Source organism: Amborella trichopoda, chromosome 4 (assembly GCF_054954075.1).
Source record: "Amborella trichopoda isolate Santa Cruz 75 chromosome 4, AtrichopodaSantaCruz75HAP2 v2.0, whole genome shotgun sequence".
Classification (NCBI taxonomy): Eukaryota; Viridiplantae; Streptophyta; class Magnoliopsida; order Amborellales; family Amborellaceae; genus Amborella; species Amborella trichopoda.
The window spans coordinates 6,863,949-6,887,998 of NC_142339.1; the positions used below are offsets into that span (position 1 = coordinate 6,863,949).

At 34.3% G+C, this 24,050-nt stretch overlaps 1 long non-coding RNA gene across 1 annotated transcript; it reads left to right on the plus strand.

Annotated features, from left to right (window-relative positions):
* Positions 1 to 16,824: 16,824 nt before the first annotated feature.
* LOC148782228 (uncharacterized) lies at positions 16,825 to 18,663 on the plus strand. The gene is made up of 2 exons (XR_016053198.1): positions 16,825 to 18,171; positions 18,304 to 18,663. It is a non-coding gene; the product is annotated as an uncharacterized LOC148782228 (long non-coding RNA).
* Positions 18,664 to 24,050: the final 5,387 nt, after the last annotated feature.

Genomic DNA, 24,050 nt, shown 5'->3' on the forward strand with positions numbered 1-24,050 from the left:
ATATTTATTTACTTTATCTAATAGTAAATATTCATTCTTTTTTTCTCAATCAAACCATCTTGATTTTCAATATTTTCTAAAATCACATATTTCATTCCTTTATGGCAAGTAGGCTCCTCTCCACAAAAGGAAAACTAACTAGCATGAGATGCCTTTCACAATATTTTAGCAAGTGCACAACTCCACATGGGTGGGGCATGGTATCCATTGTGGCCTCCCAGGGCCCCACCCAATCAAATAAAAGTTATTAAATGGGACCCATGTGTAATGGTAGGTCCCACATATTTTTAGAAATATAAAATTGAATTTTTAGGATTTAAATCTTCTGCATTTATTTATGACTTTAGAAAATGAATTTCTCTTGATTTATAAATCCAAATAACAAAATTAAAATATCATAAAATTCATAAAAATTCAAATAGACATTTTTAAAATCAAATAACATAAAATTATTTAAATTAAAATAAATTTTGATGGGAATCAGATCCGAATAGGTCTAGGATTTAATCAACACACATGAGCACTCCACCTTCTACTGTAGACCACGATCTATACTAGCTTTCTCAAATTGATCTAGCAGTTCCCATGACCTACAGTCCATTGTATGGGCTTGTGATTGGACGGCTAAAGTCAATTAATTGACTAGGGGACATAATCATAGTATGTGAATTTCAGGTTCTCTCCTAGATACAAACGATGATCGCTAGACCATGATGCAATCATGATTATATGGTGCATGGAGGTAATCTCTCGCACATGTATATGCTGCACCCTTAATGGTGGATTACTATCTTAATACGGCTATCTATATACATGCGGTGTGATGATATAATGATGATATTTTAGTCTTGTATCTATAGACTATCATCACACACAAGGGTCACACAATCCCTTGGCTCTCATTGGGGCAAACTCTAACCTCATCAAGGGCTCCTCGGTTATATCTCTATGCTCATGTGCCTTGGGTTTTTCCAATTTGGTTTGCCCAGCACGTCGAGCCTAGCTCGAGTATCAGTAAATTGCATTTGCCTAGTATGGTCCACAAGAAGACCACACTCCCACTAAGTTTATGTTTCACTATATACAATGCTCATACAAGCCCTCATAATGCCTTTAAAGGCCACATAAACCCAACCCATACAAGGCCCATTGGCCACTACTCCTTTCCGGTTCCTCAACTGGATTGTTATGAACCAATCACTAAATGTCTTGAAAAATTGATAGTTTGAAATAGGTTTGTACTGCATGTTTATGAGCATAAGTTTTCGTGAATCATGGACTTAATAGATAAGGCCATATCATTTCGTCACTGAATCAGTCTTGGAAACTTGGTAGTTTGAAAGAAGTTTCCTGATGCTTCTTAATGCTTCTTTTTCTCATGTACAAGAACGGTGGATAACAACCGAAACACCTCTCAGAGTCATACTTTCCAATGCTACACTTGTATGATCACAAGCAGTGGTTTAAAAAAAAGATCGGTGCCTCGGATCGGGCACCTCAAAAACCCATCCGGATCAGTGAATCGGCGATCCATATTGGAAATCGGCTAAATCGGTAGAATTAATCCTTAAAAAAATCCAAAAAAATTATTAAAACTCATTATAATGTTATTTTTTAGTAATAATTATCATGGAAGAAGTATATAATCATACATGGGTTACAATAAAAGAATGAATTAAATCAATGAAAAAATAGCCACTAAAATCTCAAATTGTCAGAAAACCCTAATCTGCTAAAAAAAAATCCAAATTATTACAACCTAACTAACTATAATTCAAAATTATTACAACCTAACTAAATATAATATTGTATACTGAAATTGAAATTTTTGGTTCAAAATTTATAATTATTTTATTATACAAATAATAAAAAATTCAAAATATATTATAATATCATTTAATTTAAAATATATTATTGATAACTGTAAGAAAAATAGTATATTACATGATTTATAATACAAATAAATTAATAAATAAATAAAAAAATTTGAATATCAATGTAGAAATTATTAGAATGCATACCAATTTTCGTTCCATGATTTATAATGCAAATAAATTAATAAATAAATAAATAAATGTGATTATCAATGTGTAAATTATTAGAATGTGTACCAATTTTCGAAATAACACTTTAATTTTTTTAAAATTCAATTTTTTAGGTTTCTAGAATAAATTTAGAGGATGAGATTGTTAGTAGAAAGAGAGATTTCAAATGGCCTCATTTTATGAACCCTATTTTTAAACTAATATTCTTAAATTTATGTTAAAGATCACCATGTTATAAAAATAAAAAAATATAATTACAACATTTAATCCTAGGTTGTATTAAGAAATAATTGTTGTATTGATAAATAACTTTTATTTTTTTTGACAAGAAATACTTGTTGTATTACCCTTTTTTTTTTTGAGAAAAAAAATATGATACTTGTTGTATTACTTTTTATTTTATTTTTTTGATAAGAAAACTAAGAAGATGTTGTATTACCTTTTTTTTTGCTTATTTTATTACCTTTTTTTTTTTATAAGAAAAATAAGAAAATGATACTGCCAAGGTACTTTTTATTTTATCTTTTGACAAGAAATACTTGTTAAATTACTTTTTATTTTTTTTGACAAGAAAAATAAAAAGATGTATTACTTATTTTTTTTACAAAAAATGTTTGTTGTATTACTTTTTATTTTTTATGTTTTCCTTTTTATTTTTTTTGACAACAGTATTTTTGGAAAAATTACAAAAAACACCCTACAATGGACTATCTATGCAATTTAACCCCACCCTAATCTTTTCTCTCACTTTTGTTCCCCCAAACAACCTTTCCTCACAAATAACCCCTCAACCCAAAAGTAGCATGAAATGAGACTAAACTACCCCTGTTTGTTTTTATACGGCCTTCTCTCCTGTTTTCACACGCGCTTTGGCATTCTGAATGTGCGCTTCGGCAATGCAGGTCTGAGCCACAGTGCTTCGGCATTATGAGAACTCGCTCTGGTAGTACAAAGACGTGCTCCAGCAATGAAGTCTCTAGAGCCACAACCCGCTGACAATGGAGGACCACGCTCCGATAGTATAAACAAGCACTCCAGCATTCTGAATGTGCGCTCTGGCAATGCAAGTCTCAGCCACAGCGCTCATACAGTGCAAAGACACGCTCCGACAATATGCTACTTGGGACCCGCGAATTGATTTGGTTTGTACGGGAAGGGCCGTTCCATCTAAAAAATAACAACTTTGTACCTCAGGGGTTTTTGCGAGGAAAGGTTGTTTTGGGGAAAAAAGTAAGAGAAAAGATTGGGGTGGGGGTAAGTTGCATAGATAGCCCAATTTGGATTTTTTTTTGTAATTTTCTCTTATTTTTTTCCTTGTTTTGGGAAAAAAGTGAGAAAAAAGATTGGGGGTGGAGGTAAGTTGCATAGATAGTCCATTTTAGGGTTTTTTTTTTTTCCTTTTATTTCTATTTTAGGGTTTTTTTTTTTTTAATTTTCCCTTATTTTTTTTCCTTGTTTTGGGGAAAAAAGCGAGAAAAAAATTTGGGGTGGGCGTAAGTTGCATAGATAGTCCATTTTAGGGTTTATTTCTTTTGAAAAGAAAAATAAAACAAAAAAAAAAAAATAACACTAGATAGATAGCGCCTAAAGGGTTTGAACTTGAGACGCTTAAGCTAAAATCAATAGTGATAACCAACTACACCACATCACCTGATGGTGCTTTTCTTTCTATAATAAATATATACATTATATTACTGTCCCACATCGAAGGACAAGTGTAACATTTATCTCAATAAATAGTTGTGTGATAAGGACTCTTGGTGCACGCATAAAAGCATGGGAGGCAACCCATATGACGATTGAGGTGAGGTGCCACGTGTGGCAGCCGTTAGGCAGCATGATGTTTGAGGTGAGGTAAGGTTGCCACGTGTAGTTGCTTTTAAGCAGCATATATTTAATTTTAGTTTTTTTTAGCGTATCACTGAGAACCGTCGATTTCTCTCTAGACATGCCCAATTTTTGGTTCCCTGCATCATATCGGTGAGAACTGGCAATTCCTCTCTAGACATGCCCCCGACGATTCCTCTCTAGACAAGCCCCCCGACGATTCCTCTCTAAATATGCCTGATTTCTGGTTCACTGTAGCATTTCGCTAAGAACCGACGATTCCTCTCTAGACATGCCCGATTTCCGTAGACATGCCCAATTTCTGGTTCATTGTAGCATATTGATGAGAACCGGCGATTCCTCTCTAGACATGCCCGATTTCCAATTCACTGTAGCATATCGCTAAGAACCAGCGATTCCTCTCTAGACATGCCCGATTTCCAATTCACTGTAGCATATCGCTAAGAACCAGCGATTCCTCTCTAGACATGCCCGATTTTAGGTTCACTGTAGCATATCGCTGAGAACCAGCGATTCCTCTCTAGACATGCCCGATTTTCGATATTCTGATTCCTCTCTAGACATGCATGATTTCCGGTTCACTATAGTATATCGCTGAGAACCTGCGATTCCTCTCTAGACATGCCCGATTTTTGGTATTCCATAGGAACCAACACGGGTGGTCGTTTTCGGTGTCGACCTGGGCTATTCCGGGTCGACTCACCGTTTTTTAAATCTCTGATCACAAGCATTCTTAATTATCACTTTGAACGATATTACTGCCCATTAAGGGTTATCAATTAAGCCCATATTATTTATTACCCATATAACTCAGACATTTGCTATTGTATGAAATTAATAGTACATGGGCAAGTTCTTGATCAGAGTTGGTGATGAAATATCACTTTTAACAATATTACTGTCCATTAAGGTTTATCAATTAAGCCCATATTAGTTATTATCCATATTACTCGGACATTTGCTATTGTATGAAATTAAGGGTACATGGGGGAGAAGTTCTTGATTAGAGTTGTTGCTGCAATAGAGATCACATACAAAATCTAGAGATATATAGTTGCCTCTCTCTCTAGAGATATATATATATAGTTGCCTTTCTCTCTCCCTTGCATCTCTCTCTGGGTTTTGAGTTGATCATTGACTTCTGTAATATGTGCACTTTAGAGAGCCTACATTTGAATTGATTATTTACTCCAGTATGTAACTCATTGACCTTGGTAGAAGTCTCCCTCAAGGTTTGGAGTTGATCATTGGTTGCTGCAGAGATCACATACAAAATATAGACCTTATAGTTTTTAAGATATCACCTGATTTGACGTATATCTGAGTCTTTTCTTTTAATCAGTATTGAATTGTATTTAATGCCTTATAGTTTGTAAGATATCACATGATTTAGTCTCTACACGAAATAAATGGAATAGCATAGTGTTTGCTTTGATGAAGTCTCCCATGTAATAATGGGTATTAAAGTGGAGCAAGATTTAGTCTCCCGTGTAATAATGGGTATTAAAGTAGAGCAAGATTCTGTAGAGCAGGAGCATTCAATGGTTTCATTTTAACTATAGTTAAACATTAGATGTCATATTCATTAACATCATGGAGTTCCTTCCATATAAATATTTACTGAAATATAATATTATTATAAAAGTAGGAAGTTGAAAATGAAGTTATTGACTCAAATTTTAATGGTTAATTGTAGAGTCTTCACAGCCCTCATTCCCTAGCTGCTCGATCACAAGAACAAAAAACGGTCATTTCTTTCCTCTCTAAAGGTTTGAGCTAGTAGTACCAATAAAATAATAAAACAAAATTTTTGTATTTTTCTCCTTGTTTGACTATTTTTAAATTGAGTATCCCGAGTTTGGTGGTCCAGCTTGGGACCTTAACAGAGAATTCAGAAAAAAATTATAATTTCCAAGATAAATAAATTTATTTATATATATTTTTATTTATCTATAATAGTCCATGCATGCACCCATAAAACTACAAAAAATCAATAGAATTGGTCCCATGCATGCATGTATGCTTTGCTTTTTTCTTTTTTTCTTTTTTAATTTATTTTTTATTATCATGCATATTGTACTTCCATGAAATCAAATAACATATGTTCATTTTTATGTAATTTAATATTTATCTACGATAATGATTATTATATTTGTCTCGTACATTCAACATATGTTCAAACTTTGTAGTGATATTATATAATAGGAAATAAATCATAACTCTAGAAACTACTCCTATCTCATTTGTTGTATGGTTTAATGAATTATTGTTCAATGCATATTCAAAATTTGTAGCAACTATATAATACCAGGAAATGGGTATATGTTACGTCCATATAAATAGCTTTCATATCCAAGTGAACCTTATTTGGATATCTAACTCTCCACCCGATCCTCTTTTGATCATCTTTGTTGTCTCATCTTTTCCATCTATCTCTTAGGCTTTGGAAAGATATCACACAGCATATGTTTGAAGACAGAAAGATAGTGAGGTTGCTTGGGAAAAGAGAGATAAATTGGTCCTCTAAAATTGTGGAAAGTTGATAGATAGAAAAACAAAAAAAAAGAGAGAGGATGATTTAGGAGATAGATTGACTTTCAGAGACAATATTTAGATTTACATTATTGGTGTATTACTTTAGGGAAGTAAAGCCCGTCTTCAATTAGCAATTAATAAAGAATGAGATGTTATTTGAAGTTTCGCAACTATTATAATTTTTTCACATGACCCATGTTTTTCTAGATCCATTGATAGAAAGAAACAAATGACTGGCTAGAATATTGGGTTTAGTAGAGAGGGAAGATAAGAGAGGGAGGGAGGGAGAGGTAAGATCTTGCTTTGAATTTCTATACCCTCATGTGTTTGAATTTCTATACGCTCATTTGTTTACAACACAATTGTTTTCATGATTTATTGCCTCTATTTTGTTTTAACAATCTTAAAACTTCCATTGGACTTCAATTTAAATGTCTAACTACTATTTCTCTGAGGAATACATAAAGGGAAAAGTTTATATAGAGCCGAGGCTCTAAACAATCAAATTAGAGTCTACCTCAAAATTTCACTAAAAGAGGTTGTTTTAATGCCCAAATATCCTCAAATTGCTCATCTTGACATCAAAATGCATGGACATGAGAAAAAAATGGATTTCAAGTTTTAGAAACAGTATATTTTGTAATGCATTTGTGGATCGTCAATTTTCAAGGTTTTCAAGTTTTCATAGATATGTCGATCTACACTATTTTTGAAGCTTTAATCTTAATAAATAAAGATGAAAATATATTTTAAGGCTATCACAAAGATTTCTAACATTGAAACCACATTTCTCGATACTATTTGAAGGTAGGCTCTAATTTGATTGTTTAGAGCCTAGGCTCTATACAAACCGCACCCATACATAAAACTTTATAAGCACAAGTTATTGCTTATTTGAATGATTTGTTATTCAAATATTCTTATTGATTTGTTATTCATCTATTCTCATTGCATATCGACACACCCTCTTATTGTAAAATCATGTGATTATTTACGTGATCTCTTATTGCATATTAATAAACTATTTTGTTACATATTTGTAAAATTATTTATATGAATGCCATATCTACTTATTCTCAATTGCACATTTACGTGATCACCAATTTTATTCATACCTACAACACACGTAATCCCACTAGTATTAGTATAATGTACTCGCTTGCTCAAGTTCATAAACCAAAATAAAGGCACTTCAGAAATTTTTATAAAAAAATTCTAGATGAGTTACCTAATGAAGCATTTCTAAAAATTGAACTATATTGTCGTAAAATTTTTTATTTAATTGCCTCTACTATTTTTTTCTTCTTTCAAAGTTTGTGTGATCCATGGCAATTAAATCTAGGTTTGAAGGAATTTAAATAAGCGGATTTGGTAAACAAAACAAAATAAAAAGGAAAATTAAATCAAATAAAAATAAAGAAAGGAAAGTTTATCTCTTCACTACCAACAAAATAAGAGTTTTGGAATAGCAAGAACTTCTTGGTAAGAACTACGGCTCATTATAGGTATCTTCTGTTGTCTCATGTAGAGTAGCACTCCATTGTCTTATCTAAAATGGCATCACTTTGCATTGATCATGAAAATAGATCTCATGTGGAGTAGCACTCCATTGTCTCATCTAAAATAGTCACTTTGCATTGATCATGAAAATATCTCTATTTAATCTGTTAAATAAGAGGAGGAGAAGATTTATATATAACAGTCATACCAAATATGTGAACCACATAAAAGTCATGGTGAAGATCACTTAGTAAATGTTGGAGAGTTTGCCATGGTCATTATGTATTGAAGGGTTTATGCGAATCTACTAAGGGCTTGCTTTGATACATATGACATGAAGAAACCCCTTTTGTGATTAGGTACGGGAGTTTTTTCACACCAATTGCTTCCAACGACTTTTATCACCAATTGACAGCCAATTCTTCTGAATTAAAAAAAAAAAATCTAATTTTGATGTAAAAAAATCTTACATGTAATTTTGTTGTAAAACATTGGCAGCCAATTTTATTATAACATGTAATTTTGTTGTAAAAAAGTCTTAGGATTATCTTAAAATATATTTTCATAATCTAATTAGAAAAATTTTAAACTACAAAAATAGTTAAAATCAAGTAAATCTATAAACATATGAAAATCTTGAAAATGGACAATCTAGATAATGTGTTGCAAGATACACTATTTCTGGGACGAAAAAACTTTTTTTTTTCATATTCATATATCTCGATCTCTAGATGATGAATTAGAGAGTTTTTCAACATTAAAACAAAATTTTTGATAGATTTTTTAGGTGCATCTGTAATTCTACATTTTAAGCTTGCAACCTTATATAAAATTTTTCCATTTTGATAAATTTCTCTTGTTATAAATCATGAAAAATACTTTTTTTAAAAGATAAAGGACAATGAAGCATGGCAGCTCTGATGGAGCTATGGATTAGCCCAATTGGACCAACTACCTCTTTCTGTAGTCTCCCTATATGAGGATGTGAGTTTTCCTAGGTCATGTTGAATTTGGTAGGTACAATGCATTGGAGTAGCTATACAGTTGTTGTAGAGATAATCTGTTTCAATCTTTCTTAGATAGGGAAAATTTAAAATGGGTCTCCTTCCAAAATTTGTCTTAAAGATGGATTTAGGGTCTGAAACACATTTAAGTCACTCTAAATATATTTTTGCTTCAGATCCATGGTTTTACATCTCTATCACTAGTGTAGGATCCACAAAGAATTAAAGTGAATAGTTTTGGATGATTCATAAAAAAATTTAAAATATTCTATTCAGGATCCATTTTTTCAAATTCATGATTGTGGTGATCAAAATTAACTCTTAGAAGTCACTGGAACTATAGGTGTAGCCTCTCATTGCGCTAGGGTGACTTCCTTCCAAATCAATTTTAAAGGCCAAAGAATGGCAACTTTATTGTGCCCTCAATAGTATTAGATCATGGTTAACCATACCTTGTTGAAGGCCATATGAAACTCAACTCTGTTATACTTATTCACCCCAAAAAAAAAGAAAAAAATATTATGCTTTATTATGTCAAATACCATTTCCTAAATTCAGCTTTAACTTAAGAAAATGGAAAAAGGAAATAAAAATAGAAGAGTGAAAATTATCAATGTTTCCTTCAAGGTGGAAAAATTTCATGACCAAAAACTACTTTTTTATATTTGAGAAGACAATGATTATTAATGTATAAAACAACTCATGGAATACTAACTACTAGAAGACCCCCATAAATTTAGAGTTTATGGATCATAATCTTTGTAGAAAATTATTGAAGGATTATGCATTCACCAAACCATCAAGTACAACCTAAGTAATAAGTGATTAGACAAGAAGTTCAACCGAAGAGATACAAGAAACAAACTCACAAAAAGAGAGGCACCAAAGAGATACAAGAAATAAGCTCACAAAAAGAGAGGCACTTGGAACTCTGTCTAAAAAAATAAAAGGCTACCAAAATACCCACAAGAGATGAATTACTTCGCAATAGGTGTTAGGATATGGATATCTCGGGTTCATATTAATATCTGTCATTATGGATATATGGGTATATATCTTTTTATAAGATTAGGTATCTAGAAGATAAGAAAGACCAAATCTCTTAGATATCTAGAAGATAAGAAGAGACCAAGTCAAAGTTACTTGGTTATCAAGTTAGTTTGGTGATAAGGCCTCTTACTATTTATATCTATCTTCAAGAATCATATCATATTTATCTCCTGTAATTGTATGATTGTCCTCTATATATAGATGTATTTATTGATGTAAACATTTATCCAAAATTAGTGAAGATGTAGTACGTTGGGTGTTGGATCCATGGACGTAAGGCTTCGGTCTGAACTACGTAAATGTTATGTTCTCTCTTCATTCTTCATTCAATGTCTGTGCATGTATGCTCCCTCGAATTCTAACATATTCTAACATAGTATTAAAGCAATAGACTCATCGACACAGATCTAAGCTAGCTAACCTCATATCTGAGGTCGAGAAATTTCTAAACTCGCCAACCTCATATCGGAGGTTTGGAAATTTTAGTACCCTCTGGCTGGCTCTACTGTTGGCATAGATTTGTGCCCACCATATTTTCTCTCTCGTCGCAACCTCTTTGCCGTAGCCACTTACTATCTATTTTCCAGCCACTTTTGACCCTCCTTGACGTAACCTACCTCTCTCTCTAACTGTTTCCTAACCAGTAATCCGAAATTGCAAGCATGGTCTGTTTTCAGAGATCGGCGGTAGTACCGTTTGAGAGAGCAGTTCCTAGTGCATTCTATTCGATGATCGAATCTTTCGATCCTGGTTGATGATTAAGGTTTTTGTTACTTGATCTTGTTTGAAGATTGAGTTTTTCGTTACTCAATCCTATTGGATGATGGAGTTTTTTGTTACTCCATCTTGTGTGATGATCGAGTTTTCCGTTACTCGATCATGTCTGATAATCAAGTTTTTCTTTACTCGATCCCGAATAATCTGAAGATCACTACTCATTTTTGGCAACTTAGTATTGTCCAAACTCCAACTGCTTTGTGTCAAATCATCTTGAGTTTGAGGGAGAGTATTAGGATATGGATATCTCGGTTTCATATTGATATACATCATTATGGATGTATGGGTAAATCATCTTGAGTTTGAGAGCGATTGTTAGGATATTGATATATCGGTTTCATATTGATATACATCATTATGGATGTATGGGTATATATCTCTTGAAAAGACTAGGTATCTAGAGGATAAGAAGAGACCACGTTTCTTGATAAGATTAGGTATCTAGAAGATAAAAAGAGACCAAATCAAAGTTACTTGATCATCAAGTTAGTTTGGTGATAAGACGTCTGACTATTTACCTCTATCTTCCAGAATTATACCATATCTTCTGTAATTATATGATTGTCCTATATATATATATATATATATATATATATATATATATATATATATATATATATATATATAGGTACTTATTGATGTAAACAGTTTTTAAAAAATAGTGAAGATGTGACCCGTTGGGTTTTGGATTCGTAGACATAAGGCTTCGGCCTAAATCACGTAAATGTTGTGTTCTCTCTTCTTCTCTCTCCATTTCCATTCAATGTTTGTACATGTATGCTCCCTCGAATTCTAACAATAGGATTATCTATAAAGATATCATTTATCTTTCATGCAAGGAGGTTATAATCACTTTTGTCCCTTAAATTTTAAAATGAGTGGTTGTAAGAGTGATATTGAATATATATAAAGTTCAGGAGAAAAAAAATCTCGAACTTCGTGACTCACCCCAGACTATCCAATTGGCATCTAATGAGTCGGAATAGTTGTGACCTCCTTGTACAAAAGCAATTTACTTTTTTGGAAAATATTTCAACTCATTATATATATTTTGAAATTAAATCAAAAGATATAGGCAAAATGTTAAATTGTTAATAATCTAATAAATTTCCTAAAAATGAAAGAAATGAGGAGGCCTTTATCAATATAGAAAATATAAATATCTAGAACATAGGGAAATGCTTTAAAACTCTGCTACCTATACATTTGACCTTAGCATGAAGTCATACCTAAAGATAAACTAATCTAATTAAAATTTTATCAAAATCTCACAAATTATAAAATGCCTTGAGCATGTTGTTTTTGGCTCCTATGGTTGTTAAAGTAAGGTTAAAAAGGCATGGAGCTGTTATAATGGTCCCGGACTGTAACTTTTTCTTTACAACCGTTACAATGGCCCATCATGTTTAGGTAAGTTTCAACTGTGCTCATGAAATCAATCTTTAAAATGTGCAAAATATCGATCCTCATTTAATAGAGTGATATTTACGACATGCAACATTTATGAAAATGGGAAAGCGGTTGGAGTTGTGGTAGCACTCTTTATACTTTTATTGCATTTTGTGGCTTCTATGCCTACTGACACTTTAAAAATCACTAACCATTTTAAAATTAGGTCGGGTCCAACCAACTGAAAGAAAAACCCACTGAAAGAAAAGTTAATTAATCCATATACCTATTCGACACGGACTCGACTAGGGTTCACTTGGACCTGGATTTGAGTCGGGGGGTTGAAGAGATTTCGACCCGGACACAACGTAGACCTAGGTCTAGAAATTAATAAAATAAAAAATTTACTTATATGTTGCATGTTATATATATTTTGTATATTTTATAACGGGTTGGGTTAGGTCAGGTCAACAAGGGAAATTTTATTTGGGATTTTATAGTATAAAACAATTTGTTTTTGGTGTGATTTAGTTGTTAAATAGCTGAGGTGTATCATAAAGTTCGAATAACTTTTATTTAAGCATTGAGCTTAGTCAATCTCACCCTTAGCTCCCCCATTTCAAATTTAGTGATGAATTCTTTGTACCAAAGGTAAATAACTGGACTGTATACTTTTCTATTTTATATTTCATGAGAAAATATTGGACCCCTATCCAGTCAAATGTGTATAACACATTTGGTCTAACATTTACAAATCATTTGCTCCTGTGTTTTAAAAACTTGGTTCGAAGTTCGAACGGCCGCCCACTGATCTAGATACAAATCGTCCAGATAGGTAATCTGAATCAACCAGATTGGCAATATGACAAGAGAGAGAGAGAGTTTAGAGAGAAATTATGTTTTATTTTTTACATTTAAAAATAATTCAATATATTTCATATTTTAAACTCAAGTTTCACTTATTTAAAGCGTAATAAATTTACATAAGATTAAGATTGAACATGCTAATGCTCATTTTTCACAATAACACACATATAAATAATATTTTAAAAAACCTAAATTGCATAATATTTCCAAAATACCCCTGAATGATATTGGGGTATTATAGTCATTTGTTACTTTTAATTTTTTTTTAATATTTGTTTGTAGTTGTGTGATGGTGAGGTGTATGGCTGTACCAAATTTGAGATTCATCTAGTGCATAAGAAAATCGACAAAATTAAAACACACTTTATGCTATTAAAAGTAGGATTTAAGTATAAAATTTGAAATATAAGAGACTATTTTTAAATTTCAAAAATAAGATCATATTTTTTGTAAATTTCTCAAAAAATAAATATATAATATATGGCATATAGTTTAGGGACAATAACCTAAATATCCATTTTATTTTTCATTATTACGAAACTACCAAATTTTTTTCATTATTACTCATATGTCCATTTTTTGAACTTCGTGAGAATTTTATTTTTAAGAGACGAAACTATTTATTTTTTGTTTTTCAAAAACCAAATTTATTTATTTATTGGTTTTTGAAAAACCAAAACCTTTATCTTTAAATTTGCTGGTCCAAATCTCATATTCCTTATATATAATATGATACCTGCATTTATTACAATTACTTAAATAACATATGGTAAAAGCATAAATGTCTCTTCAAGAGGTTTTGGTTTAAAATCCCGCTGATTCTATGATGGGGTTTTATTTTTTTGAATTATAATAAATTAAAAACAGGTATGGGAGTCTTTTTATGATCTGCTAAAAGAAACGTATGGGGAAAACGAGTTTGTTTTTACGATAATCTTAATGATAGATAGTATAAGAGAAATGAATGGGGAAAGGAATGAATGCCAATATCTTCTTCTAGAGAGAGAGCCTCAGCGAGAAGACCGTAAGAGCTCAGGCAACGAAATTTTCAGAGAGATTCCTCTGTTCTTCTTCCTATAATCATGAAAAACTTGAAGAGTCACATGAGTCGAATACAGAGAAATTGGGTTTTTGTTGCCTCCTTTAAAAGAGTTGCAAACTTGCAATATCTATGGCTAATGAAATTTTAGGGTTTTGAGGTTCATCAAGTTGTTGCTGCAAAAATCATTCAAGCCGTAGAAGGAAAGAAAGATCTGTCTAGGAGTCCTTCCTCTTTCCAAAAATATTTCGTTTTCCCATGAGAGCTTTTGATGTGATCAGTTGTATCAATGGCGAGGCTTTAAAGATTTGATGCTTCCATAAGGTTGCAGGCAAAGATGTCCCAATGAAATTGAAAGAGTTTCAGAGAGAGAGAGAAGGGCCAAAAGAGGTCAACCAAAAAACTACACTACTTAAAAATCATTAGCACGCTCCACTAAGCAACCAATTTTAAGCACTCAAACCCTTAACGTGAAAGTGTAGACATGCATAATAACTACAAAGCCAATTCATGTTCAAGTTTAAATATTTGGGCATACATAATATTGATAAAAATCCATACATAGGGTAAGGCCAATTAGTTGAGTCCACAAACAGTGAAATTCGATTTTTCAAAAACCAAAATTTTTTAAAATTTGGTTTTTGAAAAACCATAAATGGGTAGTTTTGTCTTTTTTTTTAAAAAAAAATTGTTATGTAGTTCAAAAAATGAACATATGAATAATAACATAGTTTTAAATAATTTCATAATGATAAGATAAAACAGATATTCACTTAATTTTCCCTATATTTTAAATTGCTTAGCTAGAGTTGCACTTCCTTTTTGGTAAATATTAATTAACAAATTGAGTATTGTTCATACTTTTCACAATAACGCACTTATAAAATATTTAAAATAAATAAAATTACCAAAAATGTCTTTCTTAATGTTAATTAACAAATAGCAGTTTATGCTAAAGAAAAAATGGCTTGGGGGTTTCGAAATTGCAGCCACCACTCAATACATATATGGCCTTTCCACCTAGGCTATTCTAATATTGATATAAGCATACGTGATTGTATACAATTAGACCATTTTATCTTTGTTACAAGGAGGGCATAATTATTCCTAGCAATTAGATATCAAATTGGATGGTTTGAGGTGTTTCATGAAGTTTGATAAACGAATTTTGAACTTTGAGTCCAATCAATAATACACTTACAGCCATCCAATTTAAAATCTGACGAACATGAGTGATTTTGACCTCCTTGTACCAAAAATAAATGATCTCTTAGTATACTTTTCTAGACATATTGAGTCACCAATTATGATCCTCCTGATGTCCCTCTCATCCTCATCAATCTAGTCACTATCCTCATCCTCATCATCGTCACCGTCACAGTCCAAATCCTTGAATGAAGCAGGTGGTATCCTCTGTGACCTGTGTCATTGGCTATTCCTCTAAACCCTTGCTCTCGCATTTACTCCATCACCAAATATGTTTTCTAGCCATCTGAGATAAATGCTATCTTTTCCCTTCTTGTTACTCTCAACAGGAGGCGCTACTCCTAGGAGAACCTTGACGGCCTCACGGTGATCAATACCTCCTCAAGGGTAATACTCATAAAAGGTTCACCATCACCCCTAACCCCCATAATCTTAACCACGATGACTCCTCTCACCAGTAGGAAAAGGAATAGAGTTTGTCTTCGTTCTCCATCGAAGACAAAACTTAGTACGAAGAGAGTGGTTTATAATGAAGGGCCTAATCCTACAAGTCTCCCATACTCCTATGCTGGCTAAAGTCTGAACCTGGACTGAGGATAAAAGCTCAACCCATCTCTGGATGGTGAATAAGTGGCAGGAAGTCTTGACCATATAGCTTTGAAGCAAAAATAAATCACAAAAGAAGAAAAGAAAAATCAGGACAATGAGTTGGAAGAACTCCATCTTGACTCAAAATAAAATATAAACTTGATAATTTACCAAGGACTAGATGTGTTAGGGTAGGAAACGAATGATTGTTGAAAAAAACAGAAGAAAAAATAATGAAAAATGTGTTCTAAGGATCACCTTAGGGAAGACATTCACCCTAGCCCTGAAGTAGGGGAAATTTGGTAATTTTGCATGTTCGCCCAAGACGAGTTGTCGTTCGGTAAATGTATGATATCTTGACAAAATTCATCATGAAAGTGAATCCTAAACTAAGTCTGAGGGTCACAGTGGTACGTAATCGAGGTTCCCTCATAGATACTGTTACATGCCAAAATATATCAGGAACCTAAGCTTACTTTCACAAAATAAAACATAGATCTAGCATACTCAAAACTCTCTAAAGCACTGAAAAATATGAATTCAACATAAGAAGTAATTATAATGTAGTCTTGGAATGGAAATATAAGTCAGTTATGATGTAAAACAAAATTTATGAACACTCCCACTTACACGACGCTACAAGTCGTAGTGAGAATGATGGGCTAGCCAAGACAACATAAATGAATAATTACATGCATCAAGATGTTACATCTGCCTCACAGCAGGGGCGCGCAAAGCATGACAATTAGAAGTTACTACTACAGTTGGAGAGAATAATAGCTCACGATGTTGACCGAGTCTTTAGAGAAGTTTGTTTCTAAGTTTATTGTTGTTATCTGTGGATACCGAGTCTTTAGAGTAGTTGCTGATTGTTATCTTTCTTAGAGAGTGTTTAGCCTAAAACTTCTCCTTTTAGTTATTTTTGTTATTGTAATCTCTTATTTAATGAAGAAAACAACTCACGATCAGAAGGTTGATTTTATCTTCAACTTGTTACGTATTGGAGGCTTAAGTTCCCTTGAAGTAACTCTCTTTCTTCTTATTTATCACCATTGAAAAAGGTAAGAACACCTTGGCCATACCAAAGTGGTATCAAAAGCTAGGCATGGAACAACGGGTTGAGCAAATCGAGTAGACCATAAACTCACTGTCCACCAGCCATTAGGATATCATGCGTCGAATGGGTGAGCTTTTCAACTAGCTCAACGTTCAGATAGATCAGATGACAACACCTTCAACAAAAGAGAATGAAGGTAATTATCACACGCAAGCAAAATCATATGGAAGTCATTTTCAGTCAGGTGGCTCTACAAGTTCTTACACCCCAAAAATGGTAAAGCTGGACTTCCTTTGTTTCGATGGAGATGAATACCCAACAAGCTGACTTTGTAGGGCCGAGCAATTCTTCTACTTGCATGCAACGATTGACGACGAGAAAGTATCATTGGCATCCTTCCATCTTGAAGGAGAAGCCCAACTGTGGTTCTAGCTCTTGAAATAACTGAAAGGTTCCATCTCTTGGGATAAATTTAAAGAAGGGCTCCACTCTCGCTATGGTCCAAATCAATTTATGGGCTTCTTCGGTGAACTCACCGACCTGCAGCAAACAGGGTTAGTACGCGAATACCAAACACAGTTCGAGAAGCTGTTGTTCAAGTTGGGGCATCTTCCTCAAGCTCGCCAAGTCAGTTGCTTCGTGAGCGGTCTGCACGAAAGCGTGAAAGCTGATGTGAGGGCAAATCGTCCCACAACCCTGAAAATACCCTTTCAGGAGCCATTAGCATAGCACGCCTCTTTGAGGCTCAATCCCATCTTAAAAAAAAAATAGCTCCTCCTGTCTCACGGCCCACCTTCTCCCCCAATAGGAATACTAGTTCCAGCCAGGCGACCATTCCGGTGAGAAAGATGGCATTTGCAGAATTACAAGAAAGAAGAAGTAAGGGTCTTTGTTACAACTGTAATGACAAGTGGAACCCAAGCCATCGTTGCAAGAAAATATTCTTGATTGAAGCTTGTACGGAGGAAATCAATGGTGATGTGGTCATGGAGAATGATGAAGATGACTCAACAACAACACCTGCGATCTCCCTTCATGCAATTTTTGGAATTCAAGCACCAGAAACAATGAGAGTCACAAGACACCTCAGATAGGTGGAGGCCGCTCCTCATCAATTCTAGGAGTACCCATAATTTCAACAATGAGAATCTATCCCAGAGGGTAGGATTAAAACCTCATTATGAAGGATGATTAGAGGTGGCGTCGGCTCTGGAGAGAGACTTTCAAGCATAGGGAAATGCTCCAATGTCAAGATAAGTTTGCAAGGTATTTCACTTTATGTTGATTTCTTTTAACTACCATTAGAAGGCTATGATGTTATTTTGGGTGCACAGTGGCTACAAACATTGGGACCCATCAATTGGGACTTTTCTAAACTACAAATAAAATTCAAAATAGGTGGAAAAGACATTGAGTTGTAGGGCTTGACGATACTCGAAAACCGGCTGATTGAAGACCTTGATATGAGACGTATTGCTAGGAAGACTACGAAGGGAGTGCTACTTCAAATGACATGCTTGAATACCATGTTGCAAATAATTGAGAAGCCCGCCATTCTACACGAGATCTGGTGTATGTTAAAAAGGTTTCAAGATATTATCACCGAACATAATGGTCTACCTCCACAATGTGAATCAGATCACATCATTCCTCTCATGAGTGGGCATGGCCCGGTGTCTGTCAACCCATACATGTATCCTTATTTTCAAAAGTCTGAAATTGAGAAAATAGTTAATGAAATGCTTTTGACATGGATCATCCGCCCTAGCAATAGTCCCTATTCTTCTCCGGTGCTCTTAGTCAATAAACACGACGGGTCATGGCATATGTGTGTGGATTACAGGGCATTAAACAAAATTACAATCAAAGATAAATTCTCAATGCCTGTAATTGACAAATTTTTGGACGAATTGCATGGAGCTAAATTCTTCTCAAAATTAGATCTACGGTCTGGATATCACCAAATCCAAATGCATCCAGCAGATATTGAAAAGACGACATTCAGAACCCATCACGGTGATTATAAGTTCCTCGTCATGCCTTTTGGACTCACCAATGCACCATCAACCTTCCAAGCCCTCATGAACCAGGTATTCAAAATTCATTTAAGGAAGTTTATTCTTATGTCTTTTTATGATATTTGGTGTACAGTAAATCATGGGCTGATCACATGAGACACTTGGAAATTACTTTTTCAACTTTACGGTTGAACCAATTATATGTAAAATTTGAAAAATGTCAGTTTGGCCAAAATAAGGTTAATTATTTAGGCCGTGTAATTTCCCAAGATGGGGTAGTTGTGGATCCGGACAAGGTAATAGCAGTGATGGATTGGCCAAGCCCCACCACACCCAAGGCCTTGCGTGGATTTCTTGGGTTGACAGGCTACTATAGGAAGTTCGTCAAGGACTATGGAAAAATAGCCGGGCCTCTCACCAAATTGCTCAAGAATGATTCATTTGGTTGGAATCAACTTGCAAAGGAGGCATTTCAAAAATTAAAGGAGGTGCTGACGCGAGCCCTCATACTGGCACTCCCTGATTTCTCAATAGACTTCATCATAGAATGTGATGCATCCGGATAGGGTATTGGCGCTGTCATCTTCCAAGATCGACCCATTGGTTTTTATAGCTATGCTCTCTAAGGTAAAAATCTTTTGCTCTCCACTTATGAAAAGGAAATTTTGGCTTTAGTTCTTGCTGTGCAAAAGTGGCGGCCTTACCGTCTGGGGAGAAAATTTGTGGTCTGCATCGATCATCAAAGTCTCAAGTTTCTATGGGACAAAAAATCATCACTCCGGCTCAACAGCGCTGGCTTTACAAGCTAATGGGTTTTGACTTCACCATCGAGTACAAAAGTGGGAAAGAAAATATTGTTGCTGATGCTTTATCAAGAAAACATGAAAAAACAGAGACTCAAGGTGGGCTCGAAGCACTTTCATTGCCCATTCCTCACTGGGTGGATGCGATCAACGAAGAAATTCATACTAATCCTACTCTTCAAAGGTTAGTTGAATTAGTAAATGCTGGAGAGGCTATTGGACCATGGAAGCTACAAGAAGGAATCTTGTTGTTTAAAGAGAAGGTCTACATTGCGGACGATGCGTCACTTATAAAAGACATTGTCAATGAATTTCATGGAAGCACCCACGAAGGGTTTTTAAAGTCCCTTCAAAGAATACATTCTATCTTCTATTGGAAGGGTATGAGGTAACACGTCAAGAAATATATCAAAAGTTGCGATGTATGTCAATGCCACAAAGGGGAGAACATGAGTCCAGAAGGTCTTCTACAACCTTTACCAATGCCAAACTTGATATGGGAAGACATATCCATGGACTTCATAGATGGATTACTAGCTTCCAAAGGTAAGACAACAATATTGGTAGTCGTTGATAGGTTATCCAAATATGCACACTTCACGGCCATTTCACATCCTTACACTGCTGTAAGTGTAGCCCAAACCTTCTTTGACCAAATTTTTCGCCTACATGGGATGCCAAGATCTATTGTTTGTGACCGTGACTCAGCCTTCATTAGCATCTTCTGGCAGGAATTGTTCCGTTTGAATGGAACCAAGTTCAATTTCAATTCTGCATATCACCCGCGAACAGATTGCCAAAGTGAAGTGGTCAATCGTATATTAGAAATGTACCTCCATTGTTTCTCTAGCTCTCAACCAAAGGACTAGTCCAAATGGCTTTCATGGGCTGAATACTGCTACAACACCAGTTGGTACTCCACCATTAAAAAGGAACCATTTGAGGCCGTGTCTGGAAGAGCCCCTCCTACCCTCTAAAGCTATATTGAAGGTACTTCAAGGGTAGCCACGATTGAGAATGACTTAATTGATCGAGACAGGGTTGTTAAAGAACTTAGAAAAAAGATCAAGGAAGCACAAGAACGCATGAAATGAGTATATGATTCAAAACACAAGGAGCAAAAATTTTTAGTGGGTGACTGAGTTAATTTAAGGCTCCAGCCATACAGACAGTTATAAGGAGGAACTTGAAACTTTCTCCTAAATTTTTTGGTCCATTCCAGATCTTGAAAGGAATTGGAGTAGTTGCCTACTAATTGGATCTACCAAGTGATTTTAGAATTCACCACATTTTTCATGTCTCCCTTCTCTAGCCAAAACTAGGGGTGAATGATGGGGTACAAACTCAACTCCCAATCATGAGAGAAGAAGATGGAATAAGGAGCCAAAAGCCTCAAGCAATCTTGAATCGTGTAAGGAGGCTTACCTCCATTAGATGCCACATGGGAACCAGTAGAAACCATAATAAATCAATTTCATGACTACACCCTTGAGGACAAGGGTGTAATTTTAAGGGGGAGAGAATGTTACAATTGCCTCATAGCAAGGACGTGCAAAGCAGGCAGTTATAAGTTACTACTACAGTTGGAGAGAATAATGGTTCACAATGTTGATCGAGTCTTTAGAGAAGTTTCTTTCTGAGTTGTTTTTGTTACCTGCTGTTACCGAGTCTTTAGAGTAGTTGCTGATTGTTATCTTTCTTAGAGAGGGTTTAGCCTAAAACTTCTCCTTTTAGCTATTTTTGTTAGTGTAATCTCTTATTTAATGAAGAAAACAACTCATGATCAGGAGGTTGATTTTATCTTCAACTTGTTATGTATTGGAGGCTTGAGTTCCCTTGAAGTAACTCTCTTTCTTCTTATTTATCACTATTGGAAACGGTAAGAACACCTTGGTCACACCACAAGATTGAACATAGAGATTCCGAATATCAAAATGAAACTTTCATACTCAGTTCGTGACCAAAAGAGATGAAAAACTTCACTGAAAAGTGCTATCAAACACTTGGTATGCATGTTTTCATAATAAAACTCATATTCAAAAGAGAAAATTTTCATACAATGGATGCTAATTTTGTAGTTTTTCAAGAAAAATGGTAACTAAAATTTAGGACAATTCGTTTGAAGGAAGAAAAAGGAAGAAAATGGGATCAAAAGATGCTCAAGAACTGAGAAAAAGTGTGTACCTGACGTTGTCCCCTTACTCGACAAAACATGATAGTCTCCAAAGCCACCACTGTTTATGATTGCCAATATCTGATGTAGATTTGAAAAAATGGCGCTCAAAGTGACTAGGAGAAAATTTGAAAAAATGGAGCCCAAAGTGACTGGGAGAAAATGGACATGGTACCCCCAAAATTCCTAGAAAATCGCATAGCGGACAAAGTGGAATAGTCACGGTTCAAAAGAATTTTGGAAAATGAGATAAGAAAGAGAGAGACAAAAAATGACGGGGGGCAATCGGGCCCCACAAAATTTATAGAGGAGACGGAAGCTCGCAACATGCGGCACGACATGCTGTGTGTTGCGCAACCCTATGTCGCTTTCTGTCCCGTACAAAAGAGGGAAGAGAGAGGAAGGGAGGGGATATCAAAAAATGGAAAAATAAAAAAATAGAAAAAACTATAAAAGAAAAAGGAAGGGTAGTGTAGGGCCCATGGGCTATGAACCTCAATAATAAAAAAAGGGAAAATTTCGTATAAAACGCTAATTCTTCATATTATTTCATGAAGACCCTCCCACCGTTTTTCTTTCAAGCAGCATAAAGAAACCCCTAAAATTTCATCGTATCCCCTCATCTCGTATCTCCCTCTTTTATTGTCTTTTGACCATAAAAATTAGCCTCAACAAATCTTTTTATATCATTTCAACCCAAAAACGTTTTTAATAGAGAAAAGGGAAAATATGATTAAAAATGTTTTTGGGTTGAAATGGTATAAAAAGATTTGTTGGCGCTAATTTTTATGGTCAAAAGTCAATAAAAGAAGAAAATAAAATATGAGGGGATACGATGAAATCTCTAGTGGTTTCCTTATGCTGCTTGAAAGAAAACGGAAGGAGGGTCTACCATGAAAATAATATGAGGAATTAAGGTTCTATACAAAATTTTCCCATAAAAAAAATCAAATGTGAGAAAGATCGAGAAAATAGGGCAATGGAAAACAGTCCTTCAGTCCAAGAAAAGCGAAAAATGATCTTTCTTTCATTTTTTGGTAATATAAGTGATCATTCTTTGAAGAAAATGAAATTTTATTCTTTATTCATAAAATATCTTAATGCAAAGGATGAAAATTTATTACATCAGACTTAAAAAAAAAATCCTAAAGTCTAAACCAGTGTTCAAAATATCGACTCGGCCAAAGTACTCAGGCCTGGCTGAGGCGATTTACTCTGTTGAATCCGAGTAACTAGTCCAAGTCCAGTGCCTTTTTTTGAAAGAAAATAAAGAAAAATATATAACATGTATATTTAATGCGAAGTTTTGTGACACCAAATAGTTCATGGTGTATTGGTTACGGCTTCCACGTGACAAGTTTTTACAAAAGCATGATAATCTACCGGCATTCGAACCAAACGCGAAAACTGTGAAATTATTCGAACCAAATGCGAAAACTGCGAAATCGATAACCACACAAAGTGTAAAAAAGTGACAAAAAAAAAAAAAAAAAAAAAAGTGACAAGGCTTTACAAAAACGGAATACTCTACACTGGCCACGTGAAAAATGTGAAATCGATAACCAGACAATTTTTTATAAAAACTTGAAAACGATAACCGGACCAACAAGACTTGATGGCTTACGTGACTTAAAGACATATAAATATATATACTTTGATGACATATATAAATATATATTCTTTACAAAATTGTTGTACAACCGACTCGTTTATATATATACTTTATAAAATTGTTGTACAACCAACTCGTTTTAAACTCACATCGCCAACAAAAGGAGGCTGAGTTACTCGTTTATAAAATGGTTATACAACCAACTCGCTTTAAAAATGATTGTACAACCAACTCGCTTAAAATTCAGGTCGAGGCCGAGTTACTCGGCCAAAGTTTCAAAACCATTGTCTAATCTAAATATCCAGGAAACAACCATTGTCTAAACTAACTATCTAGGAAACTAGGAAAATGAACAGAACCACTGTCTAAACTAAACATATAGGAAACTAGGAAAATGAAGCTCAAAAAATGAAATGAACCGTTGTCTAAAATAAATATATAGGAAACTAGGAAAATGAAATTGAAAAAATACAGTTGTCCTACGAATGTAAAGATCTTCCTCCATTCTATTTTCCATATATTATCGTTTGATCTGATTG